Source organism: Chionomys nivalis, chromosome 17 (genome assembly GCF_950005125.1).
Source record: "Chionomys nivalis chromosome 17, mChiNiv1.1, whole genome shotgun sequence".
Lineage (NCBI taxonomy): Eukaryota > Metazoa > Chordata > Mammalia > Rodentia > Cricetidae > Chionomys > Chionomys nivalis.
The window spans coordinates 147,670-165,477 of record NC_080102.1 but is presented as its reverse complement, the minus strand read 5'-3'; the positions used below and the strand labels follow the sequence as shown (position 1 = coordinate 165,477).

The 17,808-nt window shown below is 41.0% G+C and overlaps 1 protein-coding gene across 2 annotated transcripts in view; it reads left to right on the top strand.

Moving 5' to 3' along the window:
- The first annotated feature begins 3,740 nt into the window (after window positions 1–3,740).
- LOC130888565 (dicarboxylate carrier SLC25A8) overlaps window positions 3,741–17,808 on the top strand; it is a 28,173-nt gene continuing 14,105 nt past the window's right edge. The window contains exons 1-2 of one of the 2 annotated variants that reach the window (XM_057791638.1): window positions 3,741–4,836; window positions 12,899–12,950. The gene's annotated coding sequence lies outside the window, so the exon portion shown is untranslated. Of the gene's footprint in view, window positions 4,837–10,068; window positions 10,180–12,898; window positions 12,951–17,808 lie in introns of those variants that run through there. The other variant, XM_057791639.1, reaches the window with a different exon arrangement.

Sequence of the window (17,808 nt, the reverse complement as noted above, 5' to 3'; positions counted from 1 at the left end):
TTTCATTGAATTCAAGAAAGACTTTAATTTCTTTCTTTCTTTTTCCTCGATCCAGGTGTGGTTCAGTATTTGACTGTCCTGTTTCCATGAGTTTGTAGGTTTTCTGGGTGTAGCACTGTTCTTGAATTCTAACTTTAATCCATGGTGATCTGATAATACACAGATGGTTACTAATATTTTTTTGTAACTGTGGAAGTTTGCTTTCTTACTGAGTATGTGGTCAATTTTCGAGAAGGTTCCATGAGCTGCAGGGAAGAGGATACATTCTTTTCTGTTTGGTTGGAATGTTCTATAAATGTCTGCTAAGTTCATTTTATTCATTACCTCCATCAATTCTCTTATTTCTCTGTTAGGTTTCTGTCTGGTTGACCTGTCTTTTGGTGAGAGAAGAGTGTTGAAGTCTCCTACTATTAGTGATTGTGGTTCGATGACTGCCTTGAGTTTTAGTAATGTTTTTTTATATAATTGGGTGCATTTTTTATTAGGGGCATAGCTATTCATGATTGAGACTTCATCCTGATGAATTGTTCCTGTTATGAGTATAAAATGTTCCTCCCCATTTCTTCTGATTGATTTTAGTTTGAAGTCAACTTTGTTAGAAATTAGTATGGCCACACTTGCTTGTTTCTTAGGTCCATTTGCTTGATGAACATTTTCCCAACCCTTTACTCTGAGTAGATGTCTGTCTTTGTGGTTGAGGTGTGTTTCTTGTAAATGGCAAAATGTTTGATCCTGTTTTCGTATCCAATCTCTTAGCCTGTGCCTTTTTATAGGCGAGTTGAGTCCATTGATATTAAGTGATATTAATGACCAGTGGTTGTTAACTCCAGTCATTTTTTTTTTGGTAGTAGAGTTTGTGTGTTTAGCTTCTTCGTGTTGTGCTGGTGAAAGGTCATTAGATGTTTGAGTTATTGTGGGCATTGTTGGACTCCTTGGTTTGTGATTTTCATTCTATTACTTTCTGGAAGGCTGGATTTATGGCTACGTATTGTTTAAATTTGTTTTTATCCTGGAAAATTTTGTTTTCATCATTTATAGTGAGTGAAAACTTGGCTGGATATAGTAGTCTGGGCTTCGATATATGGTCTCTAAGTTTCTGCAGTACATCTATCCAGGACCTTCTGGCTTTCATGGTTTCCATAGCGAAGTCAGGTGTAAGTCTGATAAGTTTACCTTTATAAGTTACTAGAACTTTTTCCTTTGCAGCTCTTAATATTCTTTCTTTATTCTGTATGTTCTTAGACCATCAAGTGTTTTATACAGGCAAAGAATCACAACTTCACTGAGTTATACAAATGCAGCATAAACCAAAGCAACATGCCTTAAAATAGTATTTCTCAGTACATATTACTACCAGGTTATAGGGTGTTGGAGGTTGTGTAGAGAAAGTAATCACTTATCAACTAAGCAAGAAAAAATTTAAAGGGATAAAACTGGGGATAAAAATAGCTTTGAGTATGCTGGTTAGGATTACCAAAATAAGATAGGAAAAATATATTCACAACTGACTGATAACATTTGTTTGTGATTTAATACAAATTTCAAAAGTGTGGTGGTCTGAATGAGAAACATCTCCCATAGGCTCAGACATGTGAATACTTGGTCTGCATTTGTTGGCACCAGGAGGGTTTAGGATATATGGTTGTGCTGGAGGAATGTTATAAGTCACACATTGGGGTGACATTTGTCATGGTTCATCCTTGATGATGTTCACACATTCCAGGGTAGGGGCATGAGGATTAAATCTATTAAGCAAAAGTAACAGATATATGAGAGAAATAAGAGACAGAGACACAGAACATCACTGGGAGGGAAATTTAGTGAATACTAAATCTGCCACATTTATTTTCCACATGCTTATTATATACTCCAGTCTAAAAGGGCAGGGGGAGGCAAGAGACTTCATTAACATGATATAAGGAATAGACCAAGTATTCTGCAGGCAGCCACTCCCTGGAACCTCCTGCCAATTCCCCCCCTTTAAGGAACAGGAATAGATTTGAATTCTCTAACCTTTGGTGAAGGTGGAACAAATCCACCTCTGTATTCAAACTACTAATTAACCACTCCCTAGGTCAGGATCTCTTATTTGGAGCCATACCTGTTGTCAAGTTTCTAGAAAATTCTTGTTGCAGATTGTCAGTGAAATTTTTGCACTCACTAGATAGTCTATGATTATAAATTCCTTACTAAGAACAGAAAGGAGTCATCCAATATGATAGAGGGAATATTTTGAGATGTAATTTCTTAAATTGCCTGTAACTGAGAAATGGAAATGTATTTGAAATATTTCCCCCAATTTTTTATTCAAGTAAATGCTAGACTAAGGGGAGTTACAAAGCAGGACAGAGAAAATTCACAACCAAGAGAGAAATAAAGTCAACTTGCCAGTTTTCAGAAAGTGACCTAATTGCCAGACAGTCTACAGCAGGTGAACAATTAGCATGTCAGACTGTGTTTCTGAGAAGGGGAAAATCCCAACAAGGGAAATGCTAATTTTAAACCTCTTAGTAAAGAAATTCTACAATTTCGTGAAAGAGGAAAATCTGTTATGGTTCTATAAATTTTAATTCATAAAGCAATCCAGATTAACTAGTCGTTGTCTCTTTTAAAGCCTACCTGCCCCCAATTTGTTTGAATTAGAACTGGAATGCAGGAACAATTTTTCTTTCAAAAGCTTTTACATTTATTTACTGCACTGTATGTCATGGCATGCATGCAGAGGGCAGAGGATAATTTGCAGGAATATATGCCTTCCTTCCACCACGTGGGTTCTGGTCATTGTACCCAGGTGATCAGACTTGGCAGCAAGTACTCTTACCTACTGAGTCATCTTTGATGACCATGGAACAATTTTTCCCTCTACCTTCATGAGCTCTCAAGTTGTGGCCCGCAAGGTCTTGATCTGTATCATATTCATTAAATCCCTTAAGAAAAGTGATTTGCTTTGATGGTACTGAAGATTGTGTTCCCACCCATTCCTGTTTCACGTGGTTCCAGGACTCCAGCTCTTGACATCCTACCTTAAAGGACAGTTTCCCCATCACCACTGAAGAACCAGGTGCTGAATCATTAATTTCATATGTCAGATTAGGGCCAAATGTCTTTGATATTCAACGCCAAAGTGAAATTACTAAATACGCTTTTATTGTGAATCACACACCGCTAAGGAAAAGATTTCTGCATGGTAGATGTTTGTCAGTCCATTTTTGTGAGTTCAGATTGAACACCTTGGGAAGAGCCCATGGGTTCTATTCTCTGCCTGTACATCCCCAATGATGGGATTGATTAATGCCTGTCAAATGGCAAGCTTTCAACAAATTGATTAAATTGACCTTCCCCCAACCAATAACTTCTAGTCATTTATTCATTCAAAGTTACTGGAACTAGCGCGTTAGCTAATCTCCATAGAAAGTGTGAAGGATTTTCTCCCCAAAGGATCTCTAAATGAAACAATGCATGGGTTGTTTATAAAAAAATAAACATCACGTCTAAACCTAGTGCTATGTTTTTGTATTTCTGCCCTAGGTTGACTTCTGTTCTCCCCGGAGAGCCGGATTAAGGATGTGCTTGCTGCCCTTGAGTCTCCTTCCTTTGTAGTTATTTTGGCTAGTCTGGTTATACTAGCGCCGCCCCGCCCCCCCCCCACCGGCGGTTTCGGGGTGCGCTGCCAAGCCCGGGAGCACGTAGCTCACGCAGCAAGGTGGGTGGGGCCTCTAAGAATGGTCGAGCCGCTCGTTGTGGGGCGCTGCCCTCTTCCTCACCACCTCCCTTTCCCTGTGGTTTGTGGTATCGCAAGAGGGACAGAAGGAGTCCTCCTGGGTCCAGGCTCTGCCAGGCTGCCGGGAGCGCGAATGCCCGCAAGCGTGCGCCCGTGGGAGGCGACTGCGCTCTTCCCTCAGGGGCCCAGCGCTGTGGTGAGGATCCTCACGGTCAGCCTGGCCTCTCACTGGCCGTGGACCAGGACTCCAGGCCGCGCAACATAGCCCCGAGGCGCCTCGTCAATGCTCGCGCTCCACCTCACCCCCTCAGCTTCCTTCCTCCATTCTGCACTCCGGAGAGCAAGCGCGGGCTGGATCCGAACCTGGGCAATCCTCTTGCCTTTTAACTTAGTGGTACCTGGCCCGCTGCCCGCGCGCTATTTGTGAGGTGTGACCCGGCGAAGGAAGCGCTTGTTGGGCGTGGGGCTCCGCGGCGGTGACGAAGAGGGCGCGCGGGATAATGAGCTGGGCAGCTACAAGCTGCAACCGCTTTTAGCTTGCTGAGCGGGTCCATCTGCAAGCATGGCCATGCTCGAACCAGGTGTCCCAATGCTTTAAGGCCGGAGCACCCAGATCACGGCGCACTGCGGCTGGGGCTGTTGGGACGTTCCTTTATTAATTTATTTGTGGAGAGCTATCTCTGAGCATCCGCGGTGGCCAGCACCAGGAGCATTGAGCTGGAGCAATTTGGAAGAACGGGACAGAAGGCCACGGCCAGGGTCGCGGAGAGGTGCTCCCAGCTCCTCCGGGGCCAGCAGCATCTCTAGCCCCAAGGGCAATGGGCTCTTCCTCAGCCTGGTGCACATTGCTCACTGCAACTTCTACTGCACCTCGGATTTGCAGGACTTAAACTCAGAGAAGAAGGCCAAGAAGGCATGCTTCTACCGGAATGGGGACCGTTACTTCAGAGGCCTGGTCTTTGCCATCTCCAATGATCGCTTTCATTCCTTTGATGTGCTCCTCATAGAGCTGACCTGCTTCCTGTCTGACAATGTGAACCTGCCTCAGGGCGTCCGAACAATCTACACCATAGATGGCAGTCGGAAGGTCACCAGCTTGGACAAGCTGCTGGAAGGTAGGTGGGTTAACTCAGTGGTAGAGGGCTGCTTTACAAGATTCCAGCTCGTGGTTCTAAGCCCGTGGGTCATGACCTCCTGTGGCTGAATGACCCTTTCACAGGGGACATAACAGATATCCCGCATATCAGATATTTTGATTACAATTCATAACAGTAGCAAAATTGCAGTTATGAAGTAGCAATGATGTAGCATTAATTCTAATTGCTATTAATAATAAAAACCGAGAGTCAGATACTGGGAGTTAATGCTGAGGATCAGAGAAACAGAGTGTCAGCCATTACAGATTTTTTACCTCTACCAGGGCTCAAACTGAGGTGCATCTCCAGACTGTATCTGTCTCCACTAAACCTTCAGACTGCAGTGCTCTTGACTCCTCCCTCCTTATAGTCCTGTCTAGTCCTATCTACCTCCCTATTGCTGGGATCAAAGGTGTGAGCCCCCACTCCCTGGCTTCTAGTGGTTTAGCTCTGCACTAGAATCTTTAGACAAGCTTTGTTCAGTACACCGTGAAATATGGACTGGGGTCACCACAGCGTAAGGAACTACTTTAAAGGGTCACAGCTTTAATAAGGTGGAGATCCACTGCTCTAGAGCACCACCACTAATAGTGGTAAAACAAACAATCTACATAAAAATCTTGCATACAAATGATAGATATTGCTAACTGAATTGCAATTTAAAGATATTTATAAATATAAATACGATATCCAAAGGTTCCATACTGCAATGCTATCCAAGCACAGTGGCCATGAAAGAACTGGGCAACCTTCACAACCTGTGAAAATGTAAGCTTGCAGGATAAAGCTGCAGGTACTGTTTGTGCTAACTGAACTGCTATTCACGGTTCCCTTCAGTGCTTAATGCTATGTTGGTGTGTAGAATTGATGTAATGGCCTTCAGAATGCCATGCACTGAGCCAGCTATATAGCTAACTGACTTCTATTCCTAGTAAGTGTATGTTCTCTGCCCTTAACTTGCTGTGAGCATATCTTTATATTAGGTATTATCTTATTTTCCCAACTATTTTCTCTCCAAGTTACATACTTTGCACTCAAAGAGTTAGAGCTTTGGGTAGTAATTTGTGTGTCTGTGCTTCATTTAGAAGTAGTTATTTAGATGTATTTCTCAATGGGGTGATGCATACATTTTATCATAAAAACCAACACAAAATTAAAATTCCCATTGTGAACTCTAAGGATATCTTACCCTTGACCAGGTCTGGGGAACTGAAGGCAGACCACGGATCTGTTAGTTTACACTACTGCATGAGAATTATTTTAGTTCTCATTAGTAGAATTTCAGTTTTCACATTTAGCTAATTTCTTAGGTCTTAAGACAAACTTCTGTATTGTCGTTTTATTTGTATTTTAAAAAATAAAGCTTGCCTGAAGCTTGGAAAAGTAAAACAGCCATGTTGGCCAGTCTTACTGACTATGCAGCATACTTTAATCCCAGTATTTACAATGACATACACCTTAAATCCCAGTAGTTACAATGACATACACCTTTAATCAGTAGCCATCCTAGTTTACCATAGAAACCAAGCAGTGGTGGTGCATGCCCTTAATCCCGGAACTAGAGATGATTATAAAAAGGGAGGCGACAGCTCTCAGTCACAGTCTCATTCTGAGACTTCCCAGAGGCAGCATCACCATTTTCAGACGGAGGTTAAGTTCAGAGTCAGTGACTGACTGCTTTGCTTTTCTGGTCTTCAGGTTGAACCCTAATACCTATCTCTGAGTTTTTATTAATCATGCTCCCACTCCTATATCTCTATGTGGAAACCTCTGTATATAGACATACCTTTCTTCATATCTGAATCCACAGTAGCTTCTCTGCACCTTCCCTGGTGGAAAGGATCATAAACCCAACAGTTGGATGTATCTTCAGGAGAGGACTGTGCTTAGCTTTCAGATGTGTTGAAAATGTGGTCATAGAGGTCACCCACCTCCTTTTGTGTCCACCACAGATGGAAGTGACAGGGATGCTCCTGGGGCCTGACACAGGGGTTCAGTGCACATAGTACTGCAGCTGGAGCAGGGGATTTTGTGTTATCTTGATGTTTCCCATAATTTTTACTTCAGCCAGTGCACAGTTTGGTTAGAAAACCCAATTAAATCGTTTGACACAGTAAACGAATAAAACAGTCTTACTTTTTCCTACTCTGTATTTTTCTTAGCAACTATGTGGGGTACTCATCTTCTGATGTAAATGAGCATCTTTGATTACAATCCACTCAGAAGCTCACCCACATTAGGCTTCACTAAGAGCACACATAACTGAATGTGGTTTTCCTTGGTTGCATTCTTTTGGGGAAATTTTACCTTATGTTTGAAAATTAGGAAAGCATTGAAATTCCTAAGATTTACCAGTATTAACTATTAAATGTCTTTCTACGTTTTCTTCTGCATTCCCTTCTTTAAGTGTGATGAATGCATGTCTTTCAATATGTCCGTCATTTTCTCCAGGAGTGAAGAGCCTGTGTTTCAGGCTTAATCAGGTTTTGTTTACCTCATAAGGTTGTCTGCTTGCTCCTTCTACAAGAATGAAGTAAAACCATGGGCTCCAGATTTCATGTCACAGAATTTGACTTGAATGTCAGGATTATTTATAAACTAGTTAGTGACCTAAATAATTAAATTGTAGCAAATGTGAGAACGATATTGACTTACACACAAGTAGTCTAAAACTGCTGGTGTATGAATTCCCTACTTTGTAAATCATATGTAGTTCTCCCACAGCCAGCATCACTCTCAATAGTGGAAAACTTCAAAGCTTCTACTTCAGGAGGTGGAGGATATACTCACACTCACCCCATAAGCAACTGAGGGCCCCAAAAAGAAGAGATTATTTAATTTTTTTAATCTTAATTTTATTTATTTATTTATTTATTTATTTATTTATTTATTTTTTTTTTCGAGACAGGGTTTCTCTGTGTCTTTGGAGCCTGTCCTGGAACTAGTTCTTGTAGACCAGGTTGGTCTCGACCTCACAGAGATCCGCCTGCCTCTGCCTCCCGAGTGCTGGGATTAAAGGCATGCGCCACCATCGCCTGGCGAAGAAGAGATTTTTTATAAAGCCAAAGGTGTTGGAAGAAGTGGCTATGTCAGCAGTTCTCAACTAGTGGGTTGTGATTCCTTTAGAATTTGGACAACTCTTTTGCAGGGGTATTCTAAGTGTCTAAGACCACTGGAAAACAAAAATATTTACTTATGACTCATAACACTAGCAAAATCATTTATGAAGTAGCAATGAAAATAATTTTATGGTTGGGAGTCAACACAGCATGAGGAACTGTATTAAAGGGACACAGCATTAGGAAGGTTGGGAACCACTAGTATGTCCTAGATTATAACCAGGCTTTGTTTTTTGAGTAACTAGGGAAAGTAAAAACTTTACCTATGCTTTTATAACCTGTCTACTAGTGATTGTTTCAGCTGGACCAGGGTGAGGCTTGGATCTGCTGAAGGAACAAGATCACCTAATTTATTAAAAATAAAAAAACTTTCTTAACTAACTAGAGAATGATGAGAAACCAATATCTTGTAAGCTCAGTGTGCAGAAAGCTGTATGTGCACATGCACACCATGGAAGCGTGAAGCTCTATTCTGTGGACACCTTGACTCAGAAATTTCCAAATTATAGAATTGGTCTACATGTTTCTAGTAGGGACATTATGAATAGAAAGGGGGGACAGGGAAGGAGTTAACTACTTGTAACTGCACAATCACATGAAGGGCTTGCTCTTATTCTTGTTTCTGTTCTTCCAAGCCCATGCACAGAGGGAAATTAAGACATGAGTTGAAAAGCGTGTGTTCTGGGTGGTTTGTTAGCTGTGCAGGGCCTGGTTGATCAAAGGAGATGGACATAGAAAATCTGCTCACTTTCTTTTTACCTTGTTTTTTTTTATTTTTAAGAAGACTTTACCACTGACTTAATATCTCCCTGTCTTAAGAAACAAATATTTTCTCTTGCTAAGGTTATTTTTATATAGTCTTCTATTACACATTTTGAGTCAGACCATTCATCAAGTTTTCATCAAAAATAAAAATGGCAATAATTTTTTTGATATGGCTTGTATTTTTTTTGTAAAATTGAATGATAGCACCATCATATTTTTCTCACTAATACATACATGTGCATTGTATGGCTTTATTAATTTGATATCTACTTTTGAAATTTTGTACAATTTTCTTACTGTCAAATGGTTCTATGGAGACGACAACTTGGGTGATGATGGTTGGGGAAGACTTCAGGGTGCTGCTGTAGGAGTGTTAATATAGTTTAGAATTGTTTTCCTGCATCTCCCAGGCAGAACCCTAACAATGCATCTATACAGAAGACATGGCATGTCCTCAGCATTCTTTTCCACATCCCTGATCTGTCACTCACTGTGCAGGAGCCTTTGGTCATCTCTGATGTTCTCTACAAATCATGTCCTGGAGAACATTTTGGTAATAGTCGATATTGACATTATTAGCTTATCCTCAGGCTTTCTTTTTCATTATTTTGGTTAAAACATTTATGACTCATCTGGTATAATTACTATATCAAGAATGAATCTATTTGTACTAAGTATTTGGAATAATGTGTTCTTTGTAATTATATCTCAGATTAAATCTTAGCATGTAACCTTCCATGTCAAAAAGTCACTACCAAACTAACTGAGTAAGTTATATATTTCTTGGAAAAGTACCATCTTTTCAGTAGGAATGATAGGCAAGCAGTATAGCCTCTGTGCCCTTCTTAATTAAACAAAAGCCTGATTAAGCTTTGTGAGAAATGACTGTATCATTTTAGCTTAATATCTGCTGCCATTTAGAAGATATAAAAAAAGTTGTCCACTTGACGTTTTAGTTTTATTTTAAATTTATATTCCTCTAGAGAAAACAGTGCCAGCAGTATGCTGCTTTGAGGAGCCAAACCTTTCATGCATGATTAATATGTTAGCTCCTTTCTGAATTTGTATACTTCCTTTTTAACCGAACCCATTTATTTACATTTGCCAGAGACTTTCTGTTGAATTTGACTGAAACCTCCAGTCAATTTGGGCTAGGTCTGTCCTTAGATTAGCAGCCAGTGCTGCGAATGCTGTGCCGTGTCTCTTTCTGCTCAACTGCTTTTGTCACTCTGACCTCACTAACCAATGAGAGCCTCCAGCCGACCCTACAGTCAAATGGGAGGGTTCTTCCAGGAGCCAGGCTTCCGGTTTAGTGCTTCCCGAAGAAACCACATCCTCTTCCATGCACTGCGCCTGTAGGGAGAGAGAGTTTATCAGCTAGGCAGCTGCACCACGGTTAGTGTTTGTTCTCCACAGATGGGAGGAGCGGTGGGCTAAGGTGAGTGAGGTGCCAAAGTCCCCAGGTGGGGAGTAATGGCCGGTCTTTGTGCACGTGGCAGCTCTCCCCATGTGCAGAGGAGTGGCTTGGCTTGGCGGGTGAAGTCGGGGGTCGCTGTTCCCAAACTAGGTTGAGTTGTGGCTGTTGTGTGGTGCGTCTTTTCCTGGCTGGGTGGGAGCCAGTGGACAGTCAGAGTTTAGTGTGTTCCTGCCTATTTCTAAGTAGTCCTAAGTGATCCTTGCAACACCCTGCTTGCAGCCTCTGAAAAAATTCACGGCATGGGCTGTGTCTGCAGGGAGCAGATTGCCTGGAGCTGCAAATGGTGGAGCTTGTAAATGGTTTCTCCTGTGTAGAGTAGCACTCGTCTGCTAAACTGTGAAGTAGGATTGCGTAATTGTTTTTTTTTTTTGCTTTTAATAAAATTTTTTATTTTATTTTTATTAATTAATTAATTAAATTAATTTAATTATTAAAGATTTCTGCCTCTTCCCCCCACCACCTCCTACCCCCCCCAATCAAGTCTTCCTCCCTCCTCAGCCCAAAGAGCAATCAGGTTTCCCTGCCCTGTGGGAGGTCCAAGGACCACCCACCTCTATCCAGGTCTATTAAGGGGAGCTGCAGTCCTGGTGTGATAGGATATTCTGCTTGTTATATCACTGTCCAGTGTACAAACAGAGTCATGCTTTTTGTGTGCAGTTCGAAGATAGACTGTAAAACTGACAATATGGTTTCTATGAAGTTCTAAATATTACAGTCTCCTTTCAAGTTTGTCTTATAAATGTTTAAAATAGTTTAATAGCTGGTAGAACTACAGTGCTGTTGATTTAGCAATGCATGATTAAACTGTTCTAACTTTCTGTTACCACCAGTTGTAATGGTATTCTTCATTGATGTTTAGTTCCAGGATACTAAATTAAATTCCATTTTTTAAATATTTTTATAAATATTTATCCTAAATATTTTTATCCTAAATATTTTTATAAATACTTATCCTAAATACTTTTATATTTATCCTTAATATTTATCCCGTTCCTGATTGCTATACCTTTGTTTTAAGGTCTTTTTTTTTTGAGTTTTGGGTTTCTGTGGCTTTGAACTCACAGAGATCTGCCTGTGTCTGCCTCCTAAGTGCTGGTAGTAAAGATGTGCACCACCACTTAGATGTGAGTTAGCCAGAAACAGGCTTATGCCAAACAGTGGTGCATGAGAATTGTCTGAATTCTGTCAATCATACTTTAAATAAACGCTGATTGGCCAGGCAGGAAGTATAGGTGGGTCAACCAGATAGGAAGTAGAGGTGTGGTGATGAGGACAGGAGTATTCTGGGAAGAAGGAAGCTCTTCCCATACTCCTGCCCAGACTCCTAAGAAGCAACATGTGATCTGCCCTGCTGTGAAAGGTACTGAGCCACATGGCTAATTTACCAATCAGTTTTATATATTATGTAGATCTTTGTGTGATTTTCCTTAGGGTTTGCCAGTTGTGGGGAACTGGGCAGTGAAGAAATCCCAACATGCAGGTCCCTGCCATGTTACAGAATGGCGTCTATGGTGTAAACTGCAACTACAGAAAGCCTGATAAAGTTTGGAACGAATATAGTTAGCATGTTTTCTTGGTAGCAGCAATTTCTTGGTTCTGCTTCCTAGAGGCAAGCAAGCTCTCTCATCCAAGAGAAGCTTCCTGACTCAGTTTTAGCTGCCAAACCCTGAAGCTCTTTAAGAGGTCTTGCTTTGAAACACTTAAATGGTGTTGATGAAAACCTGAACATGTGCTTCTCGGTTTTCAGCTGCAGCAGAAAAAAAGCTGCACCATTTTAATATGCTTGCTTTCTATTCCTTCCTGCCAGGGCAAACTCTGATTCTTTCAGGCAGGCATTCTGACTAAGAAAGCAAGTGATTATGGTCTGTGAGCAGAATGCTGCTGCTTTCTTGCTGTCTGGAAATTTGAAACACTGTAGAGTTGTGGCAATGAAGGCTGCTCTGGCTGGTACCTCAGCCACAAGGCTAGCATCACAGAAAGCTAAGGAATGTGCTAGATCCAGCTGATATATACAGTAAAGAGAGATTCAAAGCTGAAGAAAACCACTAAATGGTTTATGGTATGTTTAAAATATATGCATGGCAAAGGTCAAAGGTTTTTTTTTTTTTTTTTTTTTTTTTTTGGTTTTTCGAGACAGGGTTTCTCTGTGGCTTTGGAGCCTGTCCTGGAACTAGCTCTGTACACCTGGCTCAAAGTTCTTAAAGTGGAAAAAAAAGAGTACTTGGTTGTGGTGGTAGTACACACCTTTAATCCCAACACTTGGGAGCCAGAAGTAGATCTGTTGTGAGACTTCAGTCTCACTTGGGGCAGAGGAAGATTGACCTTTGTGACTTCAAGGTGTGGCAGGACACACCTTTAATCCCAATGCCTGGGAGGCCTGGACAGACAGGTCTCCATGATAGCACACACCTTTAATCTCAGCACTGCTAACTCAGATCTCTTTGAGTTCAAGGACAGCCTACAGAGTTATTCCAGGACAAAGTTACACAGAGAACCTGTCTTTTTAAGTAAAAGTGAAAATAGAAGAAATACAGGTTCAGTAAAGCCACATAAAGATGGAAAATACACAGGGAATCTTGTTACTAAATGTTGTTATGCTCTCTTTGAATTGTTTCAATGTTGGCCGTTCATGTTACAAAACAGCATTACTAATAATATGGTTTCTTTGTCATTATTTCAGGTCTGAGCACTTGGGAAGAAACAAGCATCCACCCATCCAATCCTTACAGAAGGTAAGGCACATTGCTTTGTGGAAGTTCCAAGGCATTCTCTACTAGGTAGGATGTAACAAGGTATCCATCTAAAGAGAATACTTTCCCAAAAAGCCAGTAGAAGCAGTAGAGATAAATTCTGGTTCCACTCCCAGTGACCCATCAGTCTTCCTGAGCCATATCACTGTCAACCACATTCCAAATGAATAGTTTGGACCTATGCTGGTTCATTCCCAGTCTTAGTGGTGTTGGTTAGCTCCCATTAGCTCAGTTAAACTGTTTCAGTGGGTGAGCCCATCATGGTCTTGACCTCTTTGCTCATATTCTCACTCCTTCCACTCTTCAATTGAACTTTGAAAGATCAGTCCAGAGCTTTGATGTGTGTCTCTGCCTCTGCTTCCATCATTCGATGGATGTGTGTTCTTTGGTGATATTTAAGTTATTCATCATTCTGACTACAAGAGAAGGCCAGCTCAGGTCCCCCCTTCTCTATTGCTTAGGGTCTTATCTGTGGTCATCCTTGTGGATTCCTAGGAATTTACTAAAGTCATGTTTCTTGATAACCTCATAATGGCTCCCTCTATCAAGATATCTCTTTCCTTGCTCTCATCTCTGACCTTCCTCTATCTCAATGATCCCATTTCCTCAAGTTCTCTTCACCCCTCCCCTTTCCCCCTTCTCTTCTCCTACCTTTCTTTTTCCCCATCCTTGTGTTCCCATTTTATTTCAGCTGATCTTTTATATTTTGAATTCCAAGTGGATTTATATGTTTTTCTTAGGGTTCACATTGTTACTTAGCTTCTAGGATCATGAACTATAGGGTCAATATCCTCTTTTTATAGCTAATATCCACTTATCATTGAGTACATAATACCATATTCATCTTTTTGGGTCTGAGTTACCTGACTCAGGATGGTGTTTTCTAGTTCCATCCATTTGCATGTAGAATTTAACATATCTTTTTGTTTTACCACTGAGTAGTAATCTAACTATGTGAATGTTCCACATTTTCTTTATCCATTCTTCAGTTGAGGGGTATTCAGTGTGTTACCAGGTTCTGACTATTACAAAAAAATGCTTCTATGAACATAGTTGAACATATATCTTTGTAGTATGATTGCACGTCTTTTTGTTATAATTCCAATAGTGGCATTTTTGGATCTTGGGGTGCTTTGATTCCCAGTTTTCTGTGAAACATCCATAGTTACTTATAAAGTGGTTGCACAAGTTTGCATTCCCAACAGTTACTTCACATCCTTTTCAGCTTATGTTATTATCATTGGTGTTTTTGGACTTAGCCATTCTGACATGTGCTTTTATATTTTTTAGATATCTTTCTTGTACCTCTGATCTCTCCAAGACCTTTATCATGATGGGGTATCATATTTTGTCAAATGCTCTTTCAGCATTTAATGAGTTGGTCATACGGTTTTTTCTTTTCTTTTATAGGTGAGTTGACACCATTGATATTAAGTGCTATTAATGACCAGTGGTTGTTAATTCCTGTTCTTTTTCAGTCGGAGTTGTTGTGTGTTTCCCTTCCTTTGGTTTTGCTGATGTGAGGATATCTGTTGCTTTAGTTTTTATTGGTGAAGTGAGTTCCTTTGTTTGGGATTTCCTTCTAGTACTTTCTGTAAGCCTGGGTTAACTTAGTTGTTTATATCCCTTGCCATCTATCTAAACCTGTTAGGACCTCAAGGATAAATTAATCACCTTATATCTTCATCAGTGTTCCAAATTAGTCATACCAAAAATATCATGTTTATTACTTTTATTTATAATTTTTTCTTTTTTCTTTTTGTTTAAAAAATATCCTCATTATGAATCTCTGGCTGTCCTGGAACTCACTGTATAGACTAGAATCTTGTAGAAAATCAGCGTTATTTGCCCACCTTATCTCCAATGTATCTGAATTATAGTTGGGCACATCACAGACAACTAAATTAATAAATTTTTGTTGTTTAAGACAAGGTTTCTTTGTGTAGCTTTGGCTGTCCTGAAACTAGCTTTGTAGACCAGGCTGACCTTGAGTTTATATAGACCAACTTTTCTCACACTATGTAGTTTAGAATTGTTTTGAACACTTAGTCCTGCTTCTGTGTCTCAGTGCTGGAAAGAAATTCTTGTAACCGCTGCAAGGCTGGGTCTTAAGTGGTCAGTGAGAAGGAAAATAGATGAGTGTCCTCCAACTTATTTGCACTATAAGGGAAAGGGTTTATTATACTGGTCACTAATTCTGTAATGGGCTAGGGGTGGGGCGTTGGTAGAGGTGGTTGGCGCTCTGGGTAGGTGGGGCGTTGCCACGGCCGGGGGGTGGGGGCCGGGTGACCGGGCACTCTGGGTCAGCGGGCCCTTAGGGGGACTGGGGGGCTGTGGTTATGGCCTGGCTATGGCTGAGGCTTGGCTAGGGGTGGGGCATTGCTAGGGTTTGGTGGTGCCGGGGGTTGTGCGTTGCCAGGGCCGGGGAGGGGCCCTAAGGACTCGGGGTGACTGTGTTGCCGGGGGCGGGGTGTGTGGTCCCCGCGGTGCGTGTCCGGGACCGTGGACACTCCCCCGAGCCTTGCATGGACGGCCCTGCCGCTCTCCGTAGCCCCTGGGGCTCCTGGACCCGATTCCCGGTCCAGGACTACGTCTACCATGATTCCTCTCGGCGGCCATTTTTCCTGTAGTCCGGTACCAGTCTGTGACGGACTCGTTCTCCCAGGATCCCCGGGCTTCCAGCCCGGGTCCTTCCTTCCTTCCTTCCTTCCTTTCTTCCTTCCTTCCTTCCTTCCTCCCTCCCTCCCTCCCTCCCTCCCTCCCTCCCTCCCTCCACCAGAGCCCATGCCCCCGGTGTCCTGGATGGCCGTGGGGAGTGGAAGGGGAGACTCTGCAAGCCTGGAGATTATGCTTGTAATACCACAGTCCAGTGTACAAACAGAGTCATGCTCTTGGTGTGCAGTGGGAAGAGAGATTTGAAAATTGATGGTGTGGTTTCTAGAATTTTTGAATATTGCATTCACTTTCCGGTTTGTCTTATAAATGTTTCAAAGCTGGTAGTATTATGGTGATGTTTATTGTCTTTTTAGCAATACATAATTATAATGCTTCTAACTTTTTGCTATCACCAGCCACAATGACATGATTCAGTGCTGTTTAGTGGAACAAAGTCATACAGTCTCTTATTAATGTCGTTCTTTCTCTCAGGGAAGGGACTACTCCATTTCAAATTTAGGATAGATAAGTGTTCTATTATAATTTTTTTTATCATTTTAAAGCATCATTTATTGGTGTCATTTTTAGCATTTATTTAATTTAGATGCATTACTGGTATATTTTTCGATGTTTTCTAGTTTAAGAATTTCATTCCATTTTTTTCTTAAGTGCTGTTTGTTTATTTATATCAGTTTATAGCAGGGTTTCTTAACTTTTGTGGTCACAGCTTCTTATGGGTGATCAAATGATCCTATCACAGGACTGGCCTAAGACCATCAGAAAGCACGGATATTTTATATTATAATTCATAACAGTAGCAAAAATATAGTTATGAAGTAGCAATGAAAATAAGTTTTTAGTTGAGTTTCAACACATCAGGAGGAACTCTTTTAAATGGTCACAACATTAGGAAGATCGACAACAACTGGTTTGTATCAGTGTCTCCTGTAACTCAGGCTTACCTCACAATATCTAATTGGGAATTGCTTTGAACACCTAATTCTGCCTCTGCTACCCAGTGCTGGAAAGATAGTCCTGCAACTCCAACCAGGATGGACCTTGACTGGTCTGTGTAAAGGAGAAATAGATCAATGAATGAGTACACTCCAACTTCTCTAGATTTTATTGTGAATTTACAAGTGTAGTAGGACTGATGTAAGATTTAGTTCACTGAGCAACTGTAAAGCAAACATAGTCACAATGGAAAAATGGATGGGCAGGAAAGAGTATGAAAGTTTTCCTGCTGGGACGGTAGTTGACATTAGCAATGAGTAGTGACACACCACAAACTTTGCATTCAAGAATCTCTATAAAAACATAATTAAACAGGTTGTTTCCTGATTCTCTTGTTTTGCTCTAAGGATCTGTTTGGAGGACCACAAGCCATGCTATGTTGAATCTAGGAGCTACTGTCCTCAGACCAGGAAGAGCAGTTTGGCTGAGCTGTCAGAACTGCTTGGATAGGGATGAATCAGGAGTCAGACATGTTCTGTTCTTCTTTGTGGTGACCTGGGTAGTGGCTCTTGAACTCTGAGCTTTTTTGAGTGTGGTGGAGGCTCTGCCATCCTGGCATATTGTTTCCTGATGCTTTGTAATTGCGAATTTCTTTAAACAATGCTGGCTATATTTCAGGATTAGGCTTTGACTGGTCTATGAGAGCCAAAATAAACCAGCTAATGAGTGACCTCTTGTCTCTCTGACTTTTCCTGTGTGATTGTAGATAAAGACGGATCTGTGAATGAATTGAGTGCATAGACAAAGTTTGAAGCTGGTAGATTCACAGTACAGAAAAGGAGAGACAGGAGAACTTTCCTATTTCAACAGTAACTGAGATTAGCAATGTTTAACTATGTACTGATTGCCTAATTAGGAATTAGTTAATTAATTTTTGATGCTCCATAAATGTCCTGATGGTCATTTCTTGGTGTCCACAGAATAGGCAATGAAGAATCTTGACTGACCTTATTATGAAACCCAATTGCTATAGTTACAATAGTTCAAACAAAATAGATCATAGTTAAATGTTGTGTCCCTGCCTAACAGGACTGTTACTGGTTTTAGATATATACCCTGAGTTAAAAGATTTAGATATCTTTGATGTGCTTTATTACAAATCCCTAGATTATGGAGCCCATGGCCATAAATCCTGTTTCAACTTTTCAAAATAATTTCTTGAGATTATAAC